The sequence below is a fragment of the Odontesthes bonariensis genome, chromosome 18, assembly GCF_027942865.1.
Source record: "Odontesthes bonariensis isolate fOdoBon6 chromosome 18, fOdoBon6.hap1, whole genome shotgun sequence".
NCBI classification, from domain to species: domain Eukaryota; kingdom Metazoa; phylum Chordata; class Actinopteri; order Atheriniformes; family Atherinopsidae; genus Odontesthes; species Odontesthes bonariensis.
Window position 1 is genome coordinate 13,110,371 of NC_134523.1, and position 19,211 is coordinate 13,129,581.

The 19,211-nt window shown below is 41.1% G+C and overlaps 1 protein-coding gene across 4 annotated transcripts in view; it reads right to left on the reverse strand.

Moving 5' to 3' along the window:
• The window catches only part of ripor2 (RHO family interacting cell polarization regulator 2), a 73,681-nt gene that overhangs the window by 44,283 nt on the left and 10,187 nt on the right, over positions 1 to 19,211 (reverse strand). Inside the window, exon 1 of one of the 4 annotated variants that reach the window (XM_075449464.1) lies at positions 5,472 to 5,725. The exons of the other annotated variants lie outside the window; for them this stretch is intronic. The gene's annotated coding sequence lies outside the window, so the exon portion shown is untranslated. Of the gene's footprint in view, positions 1 to 5,471; positions 5,726 to 19,211 lie in introns of those variants that run through there. 4 annotated transcript variants of the gene reach the window in all.

Below are 19,211 nucleotides of genomic sequence, written 5' to 3' on the forward strand. Positions count from 1 at the left end.
GGCCCAGTCCTGTCTAACTGTTCTAAAGGCTGATGCTACTGTCGCTCAGCTCAGTCTTTATTTGGGGTGTGGGTAAAAGCAGAAGACATGTGAGGATAGCTTAGCACAAAGCTTTCTCTATCATTTCATTGTATTACATAACTTGTGACACTATTTCATACCTAAATAAGTGTCTACTGCATTTCTAGCACCTCTGTAACTGAAGTGGCTTAGCAAAGTTAGAGGGAGTAAACCCAGCCAACAAGGGTCCTCTATTAGTTGACATTACAATGTTCTCCGCAGGCCATTGCTGGGACTTAATCGACATAACAAGCTGAAGTTTGGTCCTGGTCTGATGTTCGTAATGAAACACAAATATGGCCCTCAGGTGATCTAATGGCGCTTTTCCACCAGCTCGCTTCGGCGCGCTATTGCGTGTTTCCACTAGCACGCCGTACCTGCAACCGGCACGATTTTTCGTACCACCTCAGCCCTGGTCCCAAGCGGGCCGAAGCGTTACTAAAACGTGACGTCAGCTGACTGCCTTCCACTGATTGGGCGATGAGTGTCATCACTGGAAGCGTCATAACGCGGATAATAAAAGCTAGCGTTAGCAACCGTTAGCTTACATCCAAACGTCGTCTTTTTGAAGCTCGTAACAAAACTCTCCGGTACTTTTCAAAACTGTTTTGTCTGGCGGCCAGGAGTCTTCTCTGGCTCTCTTCTCTTGCGCGCAGCCGTGTTACGACGACCCCGCCCACATCGAGGTGACACGAAGTGTAATGGAAACACAACCAAACCGAGCCGTGTAGAGGTAGTGGAAAAGCGCCATAAGTATTTCACAGCAAGACTGTGTCATGACAGTGGTGCTAGAAAAAAATGATGGATGACCAAAATCAAAGGGGTAATCTTAAATGTAACTGTGTTCCCTCCAGCTGACTGACCATTCCTGTGACCAATGTGAGTTACCTCCTCCATGCAGCTCTAATGTCTTCCTCATTTATCATCTCACCAGCCATCCCTCGAGGATCTCCCACCTCCACTAATCACTTCTTCCAGTTGCCATTGTCCCTCCACTCCCCTTCTCTGCCTCTCCCTTCACATACCACTGACACCCAAGTGTAACAGCCTACAATCCACCTTCTTGACACCAGAAATTCCAAAACAAACATAAAACATCTCCCATCCCTTTTAAGGATGGAGTGATTGCAGGGTTGCACGCAGCGGGGACAGACTAACAATCCCAGACTATCATCCTGAGGCCAGATGACCTCTGACCTAAAGCCAGCAGGGCGGTAGCTTTATCTCACTTTATCTAACAAGCTAAATGGAGGTTTGTATCTGGGATGAATGGAAACTTTCCGCAAGCTGGAAAGGTGTGCCAGATTTAGCAGCAACCATTTCTAAAATTACATCAGTTTGCATGCACCTTCACAGACATCAAAACATCTGTCCTCAGCATCCGTGAACAAAATGACCCAAACTCCCCACTGGGAACATTAAACTTTCATCAGAGAAGAAAATCAATCTTTTGCAAGTTATGAGCTATATCACAGCAGCCTGACGCAGACTGCGGGTCGGTTAAAACTTGAAGTCTAGGAACCCAGCATGAGATCTGACTTTATTATCCAAGGCATCCTTACTGTCAAACTCTCAAAGAACAGTCAGAGCAGTGAAAGTGTCCAACTACTTTATAATAAAGTGCCTTCAGAAACACTTTATCTACAGCCTACACGATTTCAGAAACGACAATCAGCTGAGGAAACTTCAAGGGGACACTCCTCCTGTAAGAATGCACCCCCCCTCCCCCCAAAAAAAATAAAAAATTACATGTGTGCTCACAGATGGAAAAACACATGTAGCGAAAACACGCACACGCCCACACAGGAAAACAGCAATACTCATCACACCTGCTTGTACAAAGACAGAGAAAACTTCAGGGCCATTTTTCTATTAATTAGATTTTTCATTAACATGGAGTCATTATCAACCTCGTTTGATTAACCTGTGGGAGACACTCAAGAGCTGAAACAAAGAAGTCCGTTGATTCATAAGTTAACCCATTGGCGCCTAAAGCACCTGCAAAAAAGGCTGCTCAATGCCTAAGCCAGTTTTTAGAAAAGGTCCCCAATGCCTGAGGGTTTTTTGAACTAAAAACAATTCATTGAAAACACCTAAGAAAAATTTAAAAATTTTTCGCTGGCTGGATTGTATTACTTTTTTTTTTTTTTATCAATGTTGGACATTTGGTTCATGTAGTTTTGCTTTATGATTCAGGATAATACCCAATGCTGCTATTTATTATACTACTATTACTATACTGTTACTATACTATAACTAAATCATAATCATAATGTCAGCAATAATAATGAATGATAAAAAAAAACCTGCAATATATCTTGCATTGTGCAGTTATACTGTAAACTTCAGTGACACGACTTCTAAAACATCATAGTTGTCATACTGCAGTAATTCGCACCGGGCTCTCTTTTTTTTTGACATAAGGGCAACGCCACTCAAATAAGAATGAGAAGTCGTCAGAATGCAGCGCAAGAATAAATAATTACATCATGTCGAAACGATCTCGTGCCATCACTCGGGCTACATTTGTCTGATACAGCCACTTGCTCTGCCTCCAGTAATCCCGGCGAGTTGGTAGTTTGATTATTCCAAAAGTTAGGCAGAGACCGATGAAAGATTTCATCTCCTGCTTTGACACGGGGCTCCACTTCGAGTTGGATGGTGTGTGGCCGCGCCAACTCCACATCACTTCCATCGCTGTCACAGTATGTCTCGTTAACCGCAGCCATTGTAGCCGAGCTGTCAAATTAGCTACAAACGCACTATTGCAGAACAGGCTAATCGAAAACACCAACCTCATGTGTATTTGAACCAATTATTGTGCATTACATGCTGCATGCGTCTTGAAAATAATGATAAATGAACAATGTTGCGCTATGCAACAACCGGCGTTAGGGACAATGTTGCGCTACGCAACAACCGGCGTTAGGGACAATGTTGCGCTAAGCAACATCCGGCGTCAATGGGTTAATAAAAAAAATAATGAATCAGCATTCGGGAAAATAAGTGATTTGTTTGAATCCCGATTTTATCAATCCAGCATATGAAATAGTGCAATTGTTTCTTTGCTTTAAAGTGTGTCTCTGTTCACATAATAGACAGCTGAACAGTTAGACTGACTTTTTAAAAACGCATTTAAACATGTTAGTCCCAACAAAATCATACAACAACAAAGCTCTCAAAGACTTTAACACCCAGACATCTCAGATGCCGAGTGAATCACTCTGCGTGTGTACGCTCAACTAGAGTCACCTGGTTTTCTAGCTGTCATCTGACAAAAATCGCCATTCAAGTAACTTAAAGACAAAGTCTGTGTGGTGACATCAGCTGTGCTTAATTATAACTGACTATCAACTCACTAAGAACACGTCCGCCAAAGTAAGTGATGAGGAGTCATTTTCTCTTCACAGTCCAACTTCTTTTTTTAACCCGAGGAATCGCTCCTGCTGGCCAGTAAATATAATACAGGTTTATGGCAGACGACCCACCTTTTATGTCTTTGGTTTAGAAATACCTAAAATTTCAGTATTACTAAGAAATTTTCAATATTCTGTGCAACTGAAGTTTAGTAAAATGACCAAGCAGCTAAAGTGATTCTTAAAAGAACTTGTTGCTGTTGTTGCCAAAAAGATCCAATCAGACGCAGTCATATGTCACTTAGAAAGTCTTTTTTCTTAAAGACAAGTGTAAAAACCCTTTGATAAGAACCCCCCTCGTTCATCGTTTTATGACCTTATAGATTTATTTGATGATAAACTAAACATTTTTGGATTTTGGACCTCTGATTGGACAAAACAAGATCTTGCCTTGGACTCTGAGAAACTGGCAGCCGTCATAAACAAAACTATTAAAAATTAAAAGAATTTGCAGATAATGGAAATAACTGTTTGCTTCAGCACAGGTTCCTCCCTATCATAGGCCTGCAGGTGCTGTTGACTTTCTCTGCACATATCAACACTGCAGTGTTGTGTTTAAGTGGCTTAGGGAAAAACCCAACAAAATGACAGAGTGTCTGAATTTCCTCCAAACCACACGGTCATAATTCCTTTAATGAGGCTTTGGAGAGGAGAAGGAAATGAATACATGTGTGTGCGCTCCTGTCCCTGCATGTGTGAGGCAGAGAAAGTGAAAGACAGGGAGAGAAGAAACAGAGCTGAGACTAAGAGACTGAGGGAGCAGATGCAGGGAAGGAAAATTCGGCTGTGGTGAAGTGGGGAGAAGGTGAGGGAGGGAGAGTCTGGGAACAGACGTTGGTCTCGCATCCCTGCAGCCGGTCTCGGCTTGGCACAAACACACTACCCCGCGTCTGCAGGCCCCTTCAAACAGCTTAGCCATGGCCCAAACAGCCTGGCAACGAAGCAAAGCGCTTCCACTTAACCATATCAAAGTCGGCCTGGCGCTGCACTGAAAGAGCATTTAAACCCTAAAAGAAAAAATGAAAAACGCCTTCTTTCCTCAGAAACAGCATGAGGACACACATGGGGGGGTTGTTTGGGAAAATAATTTTCTTGTTTGTTTTAGTTTTTATTTTCATGCATGTTGGAGTTGTGATTTACAGGAGAAATCTCTGACTTAGCTCAACTTGCACCTGAAAACATACCTTATCAGCACCGTTGGCAGACCTTTTATAAAGAAGGAGATCTTTAAAGATCAAAGTGATCTGGCAGGTAGGAAGCAACTAATAATAATAATAATAATAATAATAATATTAATAATAATGAGACATATCTCCTGACAGAACAGCCCAGACCGAAGACTTCAGACACAGAGGTGCTGCTGCTTTGTTTATTTTCCTCTGGTTTAGCTGGCAGATTCACTGTGGGTGGCATTAGTGTACAATAGATGCCCTTTGACCTTCATCCTCAACAAACTGGAAAAGTCATTTCTTAAAACCACCAGCCTGGCTCTCATGTTTCACCTGCAGGGCACAGTGTGCATTCGGGGAGCCTCGTGGAGAAATGACGTGCTCACATGGACGAATACACAGAAGCACAGCGATCGCAACATATAGACTCATTACACTTATCTCCGGGGAACACAAAAGGCCAGACATTACCAACAGTGCATCATGTGTCTGATGGACTGACCGACAAATCACGCGAAAAACCACAAACGCAGTTCTGAAAGAGTCGAAACTCTCAGTCGTTTACACGTCTAGAGTGAAGATATGTCAAGAGTCTACTGAAAATGATCACTGGCTGATGTGACCATCCTCCACAGCCTTCCATCCTTCAGTTCACACATCGCCTTGGTCTACGAACCCAGTGCCCCAGAGAGCGAGCATTTCCCCACAGTCTGGAGGAAAGGACTTTCCCAGAAATAGCGGAACACAGTCCTCACATCGAAAAAAGCCTGTCTTCTCGATCGTATAATTCTGCACGGAAGATGCACCGAGAGAAGCTTCGACTCACCTCTGCAAAACTTCACAGAAGTGGCTCCTCAGTGGCGTCTCTGCCAGTCTACCTGCGCCGCTCCATCCATGCGTAAAAAAAGACAAAGTGCTTTTTCGCTCACAGCACGGATTTTTTGCAACAGCTCGCTAAGCAGTTAAAAAAAAAAAAAAAAAACTCAGTCCCAAAAGCATAAACCAATAACAGATGATCGACGTTTGTGCCCTGCTAAGCAGTCGTGGTAACGCCGTCCACAGCAAACACTGAACCCACTCTCACACATTCCAGCTTGTGTTTGCGGCGCTCCTCCTGAACAACGCCGACCAATCAGAGGCGGAGGATCTCACGGGGAGGGCGGGGTCAGCTCATTTTGCAACCCAGCCACGGATGGAGTAGGAAGAATGACCCCCCGACTCCATCATGTGGTGGGGGTGGTGACGGTTGCGCGTGCGTATCTTGATATGTACGTCCTTTTGTCTCTTGATGCAAAATAGAGCAGACTGAATAGGCCTTTTTTTTAGCTTCATGTTTACAGGAAAAACAAGGAAATGATATTTTAAAGAATATCCTATAATATAGAAATAATATTAACCCTTCTGACATCCACATCAACTGAGTTTTTTTTATTCTATTTCACCTTATGAAATGGGTCATTTGATGTTTTAATCATTGTGGTGCCAAAAACAAGTATCAGCTAAGCAACATTTTGGTTATCATGCATCTTTAAAAGAAGGAAAAAAATCTTTTCACGGACGAAAAGTTGCGAAGTAAACTGTGTTCTACTGTAATTAAAAGCCGCGTTGGATCTCTCTGAATGCATAAAAGATGTAGGTTCTGCTGTGTACAGCGACTTCAAGGAAAGTTGATGGCAGCCAACTAAAAACCCAAAGGACAGAGGGCCACCACCACAAATATTTGCAAAGAAAGATAGATTACCATCTAAAGGCCTGAGCATTACATCTGTGCATTCATATCAAACAATGGTTCATCCCCTCTCATTTCAAAGATGACATTTTGAATTATGACAACTACAGCAGCAACGGTTACCTTGCATCAAAAATCGGGGGAAATCTATCAACCAAATGCAGACCTAATTAATAGTTTGCCATGTTTTCTCTTTTTTCCTTATTCTATATTGACTGTATACAGTGTTGATTTCTGTAAATACTGTATATCTAAGTGCAAGAAATGAAAAAGAAAAACACATAGAGAAAACAAAATTTCACTCTGCCATGAGTTTTTAGGGACAATCACAATTGATTGTCTCATGACATTGATGTCATGCTGACCTAGAAAATAAACCCAACTTTTGCGGAGGTGCAGTACAACCTTGTTCGTTCTACAACACATCAGAGCATGGAAGGAGGGGGTTGCTCCTAAAATAACAAATCACCAACTGGGCCTGATTATCTTTGATTACACAGCTTTGCAACAAGGGATTTTTCCCATCTATCTTGCCGCTGCCTCAGGTGGCTTTCCTGCGAGTGCTTTTCCCTGGAAAACAAGCAACAAACTAATTGAATTACATGGAAGGGAACCACGAAAAACACAAACACCTCCATCTTTAAAAAGCCGTGGACAGCGTGAAACACATTTCCTGCTATTTGAGGCCGAGGGAAAATACATTTCTGCTGTACAACTTATGAAGAGTGACTCGTCTTAAAGTGCTCCTGCCAGCATAATTGCCCTCCATAAGTGGATATGTTGTTCCACTGAGTCCATACAAATCCAATTCAGCTCGCCTTTCTAAGAAGAAAGGGAGCAGAAAATGGCTTGTCCTTTTTAATCCATCAGTTGGTATCGAGCAGGGGAACAGATTTTATAATGACTCATTGATATGAATAATCTTAAAGGGAGGGTTTGGAGATTTTATACAGTCACTGAATTGATTGAGAATGAACTTGACTCTCACATGAAATTACACATGTTGATAATGTGCCAAACTAAGGACATTTATGAAGCAAACAAAAGCAATAAGAAAGCTGTTCTGAAAGTGTATCAGGTTAGAAGTATATTAGAGAAGAACAGGCCGTCAGAAATGACTTCAGAGGTGGGAATTTATCTGTAGTCAGATATAAGTGGCAGGAGGGTGCAAAGATTCAAGTAGAAGTTTATGAGGAAGCCTATCAGAAGTGTTTGTGGGATGGCTGAGCAGCTTCAAAACCCAGGGATTGAAGACAGCCCATCTCCACTGTTCAGAACTGTGAATGCTGGATAGGGTTAGGGTTAGGATGAGAATGAATCACCTTTGTAATGACCAACTTAGTATTGTTTAGCAGTGGAGATCTATTTAGTAAAGACTGAGAACGTCACTGTCAGATCAGCTGTGATTCACAGTATGTCATTGAAATTGTATCAAAAGACAGGGAAAGGCTACAGAAATGGATGTGACGGAACCAGGCTTGCGGAGCTATTAGCCTGATTAGCAAAGGTCAGTTTTGATTAACTTAGTGAAAGTCAGGATCAGGTCTAAAGATGGATGCACAGCATAGTCACTGACAGGGAGTCTTTCAAATGACCCAAACAAAGTGATTATTCATTTCCATCTCTAAATGACATATATAATCATCCCATATCTGAATGACTATTCCATCTCTTTGTGGAGGCTTTTGAGTCTGACCTACAAATGAGGCCGTTTGGGACAGCTATAACATGTTTAGTCTTCCAAAGTAGTCAGAACACACTTTGTACATACTCGTAATTTTGCTCATTAGGTTGCACAATGATGTTGACCGAGTCAGAGAGAAGGACAAGAATGAAAGAATAGAGCTCAAGATATGTAATTGTCCAAGTCCGTAGTGAACAATGTGATAGGAATAATTAATTACCAGATGTAGGGTATCATATATGGCTGTCCAGTATAGGTTGGACCACTTATTTTTAATATCACTCCCATTTCTCTATCACTCCCATGCTGTTTGATTTGGTTTGTCGACACATGATGTAGTCCATTAAACAACACGTCGCCTGACTTCAGCGTTCCCCATCATCACTGTGAACTTGTCTTTCCAAAAGTGTTCTATTTCATTCCATGGGTATTCTTGATTAAACTGCCACAAACACATACGGAAAATACTTTTTATAGAAGGTACTGAGATCTAATAACTGTAAGTAGAACCTGCATATACATGATCCCGTATGCACATGGTTTTTAATGAATTGGACATAAACACACTATCAGCGTCTTAAGAATAAACTCACGAAACAAATCTAGAAACCCTTCTTAAAAGAACCCAACGATTTGGGGGGAAACGTCTCTATTTGCTTTTGTTTTTAAATAAAAAAATGGATCCTATTTTTGTGTCTGAAGGACAAATAAAATAAATACAATGCCGTCTTTTTGATGAGAGTAGTTTGAGTTTTTCCATCATTATTTGTCGTGGTGCGGAGTTGTGGAGTTGGACTCAAATGCATACAACGTAGAGGAGGTGAGTTGATTATGACGATTTAATGAAAAAGTAAATGATGATACAAAAATCCAAGAACGCAGGGAGCACAGGAACAAAACCAAAACAGACTAAGGAATCTTAAAACTGGCTAGAGGTGATAAGGGGAAGGGAGACAAGTAAGACTAGTGAGACAAATAAGACGAGGATCCGGCAAGGAGTGGCGAAACTAGAATGACATATATACACTGGGGAGGTTGATTACTGACAGGACGCAGGTGTGGGTGAAGAGGGCAGAAAGTGGACTGAGGAGAGAGAGAAAGATGGCACAGGGGGCGAGGGAGAGCACACTAACTAACACAAAGAATAAACAAGGATAAATGAAACATAACTGAATACTAAGAGAAACAGAACTAAGATGAAACAAAGACTGATCTAATACAGAAAGAACTAAGAGCACTGAATAAAAATAATAGAACCAATAACTAAGTACAAAAACATCACAAAGAACCCAGATCCTGACATTATTAGATCGTTGTTATTAATAATCAGTCATTTTGCTGTATATGTTCTGCCGTCACCCACGGCAGCCAAATGTATTCAACCATTCATGATTAGACCTCTTTAGGAAGTTAAACTTCTACTTTGGTGCCAGAGATTACTTATTTTCCCTGCTCCATCTTATTTTGCTTTGTAATTTTTACTATGAAATCCTGGGTTCAGCACATCCGGAGAGCTTCGCAGCGTTTCCATAAAGCCTTCCAGAACATGCCCCCCCACACACACACCCCTCTCCCTTCCTCCTATTGCTCCTCAGCTGTTGGACAGCTCAGCCTGTAATTACGGCTGTCATCAGCAGCCCCTGGCCAGCGGCTATATTTACGGGAAAACTAGCACGCACATACACACTACAAAGTGAACATCCGACACACAGTGAGAACACCACACACATTCACACAAACCTATAACCAGAGGCTGCCAATCAGAAAGTAGCAACAGGTAATTCAGCAATGGGTACGTCTGAATCATTATGCCCAATCTCAAGAATTTTCTCAAGTAATCTGATTTAACTGTGGCTCAAAAAAATAACACCTGACATATAAGGAACATCACAATGAAATAAAAAGACAACTCACCGGATTACTTTATTGGCCAAACATTCTCTCACTTATTCCTACTGTTCAAACACAAACAGTATTTTTCGAGTTGAACAATTATAATGATCCATGATATAATGACATATAAGGAATTGTCTGTGTGTATGGTTTAGTTTAGTTAAGTTTGTAGGAACGTGTATGGAGATGTAGGACATAAACATCCTGACATATCTAAACCTTAGCTGCGTTTTAGTAGAGAACAGGGTGAAGAAAATGTGGCAATTGTACACTTTGTGAGTCTTTTTATGAAAAGAAACTACTATATTTTGTGCCGTGGATCAGAGATTGGGTTGTCTTCCTAAGCAATCTGTTTAGTTTTGCTCCCTGTTGTTTCACACCTGAGGAGATGACTAACATAAAGCAAGTGTGTGACGGTGTATATGTTACACAGTTTGCTCTATTTCTTGTCATTTTCCCCCATTCTGCATCTGTGGGGGTTCAGTCTTTGTTACCAGCTCTGTGCCTGTTGTGATTTCCATTTAATTTCATGTCTTTTTGGATCCAAGTTGGATTTATTATTGTTGGACTCCCTGCCTCTGCAGCGTCTCCTGTTTTTAGTATTGAGTTTTGCGACTTTTCAGTTCTTTATGCACCTGCCCATTATGAGTCTGTATTTGGGTCCTGCACAACACACTACCATGAAACCAAGTTTCGTGGTAGTGTGTTGCAGATTGTTAATGACCCTCAATAAAATTAGTAAGATTAGTAAGATTAGTAAGTGTAGCTGTATGGTATATTCACATGTATGCCCTACCATTCAAATTCTAACACCTGTTCATATACAGATATAGCATGAATAGGGCAATTACAACTGTGGTTTTGCTTCCATTCCAGCCACCTCCACTGTGGCTCACCACCCTTAATCTTTTGCTCCGCATGTGGCACAGCATTGAAACGCCCTCTGTCTTTTGCTCTACTTCCATGTTTTCCATATCCCAAAACCTTATGTTACTCCTTTTCACTATACTTTTCTCATGCCGTTCTTTTTGATCGTGCAGAACTGTGTGAAACCACGCAACCAAAATGAGTCAGAAGGACCATGTGATTAGGCAACAGGGAGGCCTAGGCTACAGGAAATACAAGCACAACTGATACTAAACGTGTTTGTGGCACTAAAATATCAGTGGAAAATGCTGACTGTCACCTCTCTTCATGTTAGCCACGCCGAGTTGGTTTGACTGATTGATGGACAAGGTAACATTGTGAAGCCTCAATTTACAATTTACAGCAGCCACATAAAGAAACCCTTTCCATACTGGTGTGTTTACGTACTTGTGTGTTTACTGTAATTCTTCCTAAACAATGTATTAAAACCTTATTCATCTCTGTACAAAGTTGGTTATTATCCACCATCTCTCAGAGAGTCAATTACAAGCTGTATGCTGCCCTGCAGAACAGCTACATGCGCTAGCTGTTTTGGTCTGTAATGACACCTTGCTTGCTGCAGGTAGAGCTTCTGTCCCGCGGGGCTTAGAGCCACCACCTGCAGGTGTGCATAAAAAAAAAAAAATCATATCTCTTACACTCACAGTAACCTGACATGACAGGAAGATAATGATTAGTTCAGCAGGGCACAGTCGCCATGTCTAAAATGTGGTTTTAAGCACGGATTAGAAAGGCATGGTTTGGATTATCGCAGCAAAACTGGATTATTCAATCATCTATTCTTTTTTTTATCTCCTCAGTATTTCATTTTCAATAACTTCGGAAAGCAGAGCCAAATCCATACACAAAGTTTGTCAGCACTTAAAAGAGGGGTTGATATGTGACTTTGTTTGCTGTCTCGTGGTCCTCTCATAGTTTGGATTGACTGTAACAGACAAATAGTCTTATGTTTATGTTTATGCAGACGCTTTTATCCAAAGTGACTTACAGGTAGGCAGGTAGGGTAAGGGGGTTTTGCCTAAGGACCCCTACTGGAGGTAGTACCTTTCATGCAGGGGATTTGAACTCTGGTCGCCAAAATGAAAGGTGGCAATCTTACCACTACACTATCCAGTACTCTTAAATGTAAATGCCATTTGATCAGTTTTATTGGGTTCGGTCAAGCTGTCATATCTCAGCTTTGTAACATTCCCAATAAGTTTTCCAATTGAAACAGCTAAACAGGTTGTTAGTTAATAACTAGTCCCTTAAATTAAATCCAGATTAATTTCTTGAAAAGTACAAGTGACAAAAGGAGAAATATAACTCGCATTCACATTTCTGCATCATTCTCAATTTTTTTTCTTTAACTAGCCACCATGTTTTCAGGAGGATTTACGACAGAAGGTTGGATGGTACAGTTAGACCCGACGCTTTAATACGTGTGAGATGTCCAAGATCAACATAGGATAACTGTTCTTTTACTTTTAAGATTTCCATTCAGTCAACACGACAACACCTTACTAAAACACTTTCGTTACGTCCTGGTTTGGTTTAGGCAACGGAATCACTTGTAATAGAGTTAGAAATCAAAACTATTTGGTTCAGATTAGACTCTGATCATATTTAAGACTAAAAGACATTGTATTTACAACTTGATTGTTATCTGAATGGGCACCATTTTTGAAAATCCTCATGCAGATATGCACATATTTTACTTCTGTAAATATAGGTAGTTTTTTACCCTCAAAAGCAAACAACCCTTGGGATCATATTGGAAGGAGTACAGCGCTGACCCTTCCACAGAATGACCAGAAAAACTAATCACGATTGAAAAGTTTGGGTGCTTTTTTAAAATGGAGTCCTGAACACGTGTGATAGACTTAGTTTTGATTATTACTGCATGTAAAAATTTAGTCAGTTAGTGAACTGGTGTTTTTAAGCCATGAGTTTTTAAACCAGAAGTGACCACATTTAGACAAGAGAGTAGAGCTGGAAAGTGATACTTGAAAGCTGGCTGGGAAAAAACAAATTCCTCAGAGGATCAATATCTATTCCCTGTGCTTAGGGTATTATTTTTAAAAGGACCATGAGCACACAACAGCTCCACCCACTGCACCTATGTACAACTGTGGAGGAAAAGGGATTTTTTTTTGCTTATGACCTTATAATCACTTGTGGGTAAAATTTGACCCGCTGAGGAATTTCATTTTAAGACATTTAAACCTGAGGACCGATGATGTTTTAGAAAATGAAAAATACAGATGATAGATTTTGTGGGGCCGCATGTCATTTGTACTATTTTTGGTGAAGATGATAAAGCCAAATGGGCCTTTAAATAATGGTTTTCACCTCATTGCATATTTAAACTTCAACCTGCTGGTGGTGCCGGAGCGTCTGAGGTGCAGACATTAAACTGAAAATGATCGGAGGACTTCTCTCAATCAGTGTGTCAGATTTGAAAAAAAAAAAAATCTACCATTTTCTTTGGGCTGCTATTGACTCAAATGGCAAGAGAGGAGAAAAACATGTGATGAATGAGAAAAATGGCGGAAACGTTCAAAGCTTACACAGCAAATATTAGATTAAGTTAGATTAGTCAACACGCAACCATTACTGTTTACTTATCAATCAAAAAGCATCTCTGCACTTTTGACCAGCTGCTGGATGAAAGGCAGAAACTAATCTCCAAACTTCTTGCAGGTTATCCCAGAGTCATGGGTGGTCCGTTACGCTTCATGCTTTGAACAGGGTTACCTCATTGTAAAGAGGATCCAAACCACTAAGTGTAAACCTCACACGCCCAGTGTAGCCAACAGCACAGTGTCATGGTAACCGAGTAGGATGTGTACAAAAAAGGCCAGCAATACAGTGAAAGATAGAAGCCACATGTAAACATCTGCGACCAAAAATATGAAGCGAGTTTACACTTGCAGTTAAGACATGTCTGCTGAGACAGACAGGGTGATTTCTGCTCTTGCATCGTTAGGCTTACTGAAAGTTTCAGCATTATAATTTACCTGGAGTCCCAAAATGCAAAGTGAGAGTTCCTTTTTCTTGGTCTCTCTTTGTATCCTGTCTTCCCTCTTTCAGTGAAAGCTGCAGAAAATAATGATGGTTGGAGTCTTTTGGCAAAAGTAGGTCAGGGGACCCAACAGTCTGAAGCAGGAGGAGGAAGATGTGTGGCAGTAATATGCCAGCTACAGTAGGTCCCCTCAGGTCAGAGAGGCCACTGACGCACAAACTACAGCTCTGTCATATTAGTCTGTGTGCAGTGTGTGTTGCGTCACTGTGGACGGAGTCAACATCTGTGGCCAGACAGTAGATCTGTCTGAGTGGGTGGGCTGTTAGTGTGGGAACATTCAGGATTTAAGAGGAGTTTGGAGATGTACAGGTCATGTGAGTGCTTAACAATGGAGGTGAATATAGATCAAGTTAGTTTCCTGCTGACCCACCTCTCCTGTAATGTGTTTTTTATATATGAGGTGTGGGTTTTTCAATGAATTCCAATGGGCCACCGTATATGAGTCATAAAAGTTGAGGTCAAGCTGACAGACAGCAATAAACATTGACCGAATTATGAACTCAATGCTCCGCTGCATGGAGAACTCTTCTTTATAGGTTTGCTATAAACATGGTACACGTTGGATTCACAGCTGATGCTTGTGAAGTCATGTTCAGAGATATAAGGGTGTTCACCTGGAAACGTCTTAATGATACAGTGTTGCATGTTAAACCCCACGGCAAGAGAGCCTATGGCATACGGAGTTTATTATCAGGAAAAGTTAAGCTCAGAAAACAACTCACTCACTTCAGTGACAAACAAGCTTAAAATGGCATTCCATGGTTTTTTCAAGTTGACCATCAAGAATAGAGATGGATGAGCAGACTTCATACTTGTTAAGAAAATGTTTTTGCTATCTTTATCTAATTGATAAAAGAATACTGGAACATTTAGAAATAGCAGTATTGAAATAACAATGTTGGCAAATAAGTTTCACAAGCCAGGAATTTGACTTCCTGTTGCTGTGCACAACTATCAAGTTTCTTAAAAAAAAAAAAAAAGGGTACTTCAAAACTTAAGCAATAATGAATACAAATTAAATATGCTGTTGGTTAAAGCAGAGTGAAAATGCTTTAAAAGGGGGGAGAATAGTTCAGCAAATAAAGGGGATAAGACAAAATAAATTTGCACCACATAAATTAGAATAAGGTAAGCACAGCAAATGTTACAAACAATATAGCCAAGGTTGGAAAAAAACAGGGTTTTGCAGATACATAATAAAAATAAAAATGTTGACATCTCTCACAGCAGTATTACCTGTTGTGAAGCCTCGCTCAGAAATACGCACATCCAAGTAATCCGAATTATTTGGCACTGTGCCTGCATTCGGGTATCAGCCAAAACCGGGCGGGATTTTATATTACTTCATCTTAAGCAATGTATCTTTTGAAATGTTATACATAATCAAATTGTTATGCCCTACATACTGTATAATGCACGAGATGCAAATGTAGCTGAAATGGATTATTATCAAATCGATCAAATTTTGTAGCCCTCCAGTAGCTCTCAACTGCTGGGAATTCAGTCCATGGCTGATTCTGCTCTTTTCCCTTTCTTTTTATTAACAGAGGAACATGGGTTATGTCATGGAGGAGGGTCTGCTCCTGCAGAATGCTGCTGGAAGATTCACAGGTAATAATGTGCACAATCAGCTGGCCCGGCTGCCACAACACAGAACAGCGGAGCTCAGATTACAACATTCTCAGGAGAGGAGCGACTCTACTCTTTGGTAGGGATTTCATCACTGCACGATGTCTTCATATGACAAACAACTGTTTGCAGCTATATTAATGCTGATCCCTGTATTAAATGCAAGTTGGCCTCTCAGCTTTCCAGTCTGTGGAGCAGGACTCCTCTGTGTTCCGGCACTTTAGGAGACATCACGTCTGCTCAGAGGAGGATACTGTTTCCTTCGCTGCACGAGACGAGTTCAGACAAGAGCCAGTTAGAGAAGAGGATTTGTGAAATCCAACCTGGCTTCTAATCTTGAAGCCTTCTCCTTGAGCTCCGTACACCACGCTGCGGCTTTGTGTGATAAGTGTGTGCATGTGTGGCAGGGGGAGGATCTCTTACACCCTCCGGGCAACAGCTGAAAACTTGCACTGTAGAAGTGAGACGGCTTTCACAAGACCAGAGTGATAACATATTAAGATCTGGTCATGGACCATATATTACGATTGGGATGCCTTTATAATACACAAACAACGGACTTTGCTTTCGAACAATGTTTCAAATAATCCGCTGGTGAGTTTGATTTAAAAAAAAAAAACTGTCCTGTGTTAATTCAGTAGCTGATAGGAGTGGGGAGTGAAAGGCCCTTCATTTCGTCATGTCCCTTTGTCCTGATTACCACAGGAATGCTGCCCCTCTGCTGCTAACACTTGTCGCAGGAAGAATTCCTGAACTGTGGAAATGAGTCCTATCATTTGGTTCTTTAAAGCATGTTGTGTCATGCTCTGAGTTGAGTGTTTAATCCTTAAATCCCCCAGTGCTGTTTAGCTGCAAACATTAAAATAAAAGCCCTCAGGCAAACTCTGGAGTGAAGGCTTACAGAGCAGGTGAAACTTTAAATGTCTAACCCTTTTCAGGTGTAGTCTCATCTCACATCTACACATACTTCTGTAAGTGTAAGAGAGACTCACATGCCTTTGTTTTTTTTTTCTACAGGCGACACAGAGGAAAACAAATAAACAAACAAAAGCTCTTGAGCCTAGCAATTAGTGGTTTTGTCTCGTAATTGCTTGTAAGAGGAGGGCTGGAAACACATCCTACAGTACTGCACAAGAAACAGAAACAATATGAAAAAGATTCCTGCATGGGAGCAGATAAACGTCAGCAACAGCAGCAGGACCATCTGCGCCACATCACAGAGCCTTCGTTCAGCTGAAAACATAAAAAATCTAAAAGACAGTTCGAGGGGGGATTTATTTCCTTTGCGGTTCTCTGAACTTTAGATATAATTCAGGCTGCTTGAAGGCATCTTGATAGTGGAGTGGTGTTTCCAGGAGATTTTCACTTGTGACTGAAAGCAGCTTTTCATGCTTTCTGACCTGACCCAGTTAGTTAAACACTGGTTTATTTAGATACCAAACACCAACCCCTTGGTCCAAATGTGGCTCCATGGATCTCATGCTTAGTTATATTTTTACTGTCATTAAAGCCCTGCTGCTGCAGTGCTCCTCAGGGACGCACCACTCTAAAGTACTTTTGCACACAACCACAGGAGTAGACAAAAAGCAGGCTCTTTGAATATATCATGTGAAGGATATTAGGTGTTAAAGAAGCCATTGTGATTATTTTGGTCTCAATGAAGTCCCTGTGCACTTTTAGCCTACAGATATACATCAGTTACATTTAATTCAATGTAACCATTTTTTTCTATAGGAATGTATCAGAAAAGGACATTGTGTTTATGTGCGTGTGTGGCAAAGTTTTAATAGCAAGAGAGAAAGCATAGCTGTGTTGGTGTTAACGTGTGCATGAAAGCACTTCAATGGATGTTCTTTGAGCTTTCAGCAAAATAATTCAGGTCAGGTGGGGGTTTGTGCAGAGGTGATTTCTGATGAAATGGCTCATGGGTCGCTTTGTTTGCATCTTTATAAAGTATGTAAAGCTCTCGGATCCATGTGTGGCAGCTGTTTAGAACTGCTCTTTTAATAGAAAAGTTATGTTTCTGCATCTCCTCCAAAAAAACGATAGTCATCATGACAAAAATCTGTACAACCCAGTCTCAGTAGAAACATGTTATAAGTATGAATATTGAAATAAGTGAGCCCCCAAATTTTTCTAACCTGACCCCTTATTTAGTAACACTTGAACTCCACCATGGTTGCACGGTGGTGTGGTGGTCAGCACGGTCGCCTCATAGGCTCACACCAGGGTTGCTGGTTTAAATCCCAGCTGGCGTCTCTCTGGGGACGTGTGGGGTTCTCTCTGGGTACTCCAGCGTGCTTCTGCTGTCCTAAAACATACATGTTAAGTTAAATGGTGATTCTAAATTGACCCTTGCAGTGAGTTTGCATGTTTGTTTGTTTCTGTGGCAGCAGCCAGCAGGCCTAAAGATACCAAAGACCTTAGAAGCCAAAAACCACAGAGGCAACAATGAGGCTAAGCATGGGCTGATGCTTTCCAAAGGTAGGTTCCTTCCAGCTTTGCCTTTAAAGAAGCATTCCCCGTAGCGGATCATTTATTTTGGTATCCATCTGCAGACTTTCGTTCTCCATTTTGTCCTCAATAGTGTTACACTCGTGTCAGCATTAACTGATTCTGCGCAGAATCACCACTGATCTGAACTTAACATTGTCCTTGAATAAGCACTTTGAATCGCCCTGTAGTTGAATTGTGCTATACAAATAAACTTGCCTTGCCTTGAATGTTGTGTTGTGGGTGACGCAAAACATACCAAAGTCTACTTTGAGCAGTCATTGTTTATGGATTAAAAGCACATGTCCAGCTCTTTTAGAATCAAATGTTTAGCATAAATCAAAATTTATGCTAAACAATTTCCGTGAGCAATTTTCAGCTCTTGGTTACCTCCACATGCACGACAGGAGACCACCAAATGTGAATGAGACACAACCAACCACTGCAGCACACTGTACTCAGACCTGGAGAAATGTGTAAACTTATGTGGCAATCACTTTCCCACATAAAGACAATCCAATCCAATTGAAATGTGCCTTAAAAGTCATGGCATTAAAAAAGGCATCTGCACACTGTGAGCCTCTTCTCATCTTTCTGCCAAGCAATTGCTTTTCTGTTTGACTAAAACAATTCAAATTGCATTGTTCTCACTGTGCTAAGCCAACTGAGGGCTTTTCTGAGGTCACCGAGTGTTCTGAGTGAAGAGGAGAGACAGAAAAAGAGAGGAATAGAGTATGTTAAGTGCTGTGTGTCAGCTTTGTTCATGGGAGGATAAAAGTAGAGCCCTTTTAATCATAATTCAGCTCAACACAGCAGTGGAAGCGTGACGAGCCAGACTAACCATGCCTTATATTGCCTATTGTTTCAGAGTGTACACCTGACAGCAAATACATCTCATACACTCCCTTTTATAACAGTAACTCTGAGGTCAATGCCACACGGGTTATTTTTGTGAAGTCTGTTAAGGTGGGTAAACTTCCCACATCTCGTGGTGCTATTCTGAGCATACCTTAGCTTTGCTCCCCTCAGAGGACCTCACTGATTCTCCAAACAGAGAACTTCTGACTCCTGTCAGCTGGAGGTAAGATAGGAACTAATCAAAAATCCTTCACACAACCCCACTTCAAAAGAAAAACAAAGCGAAAGC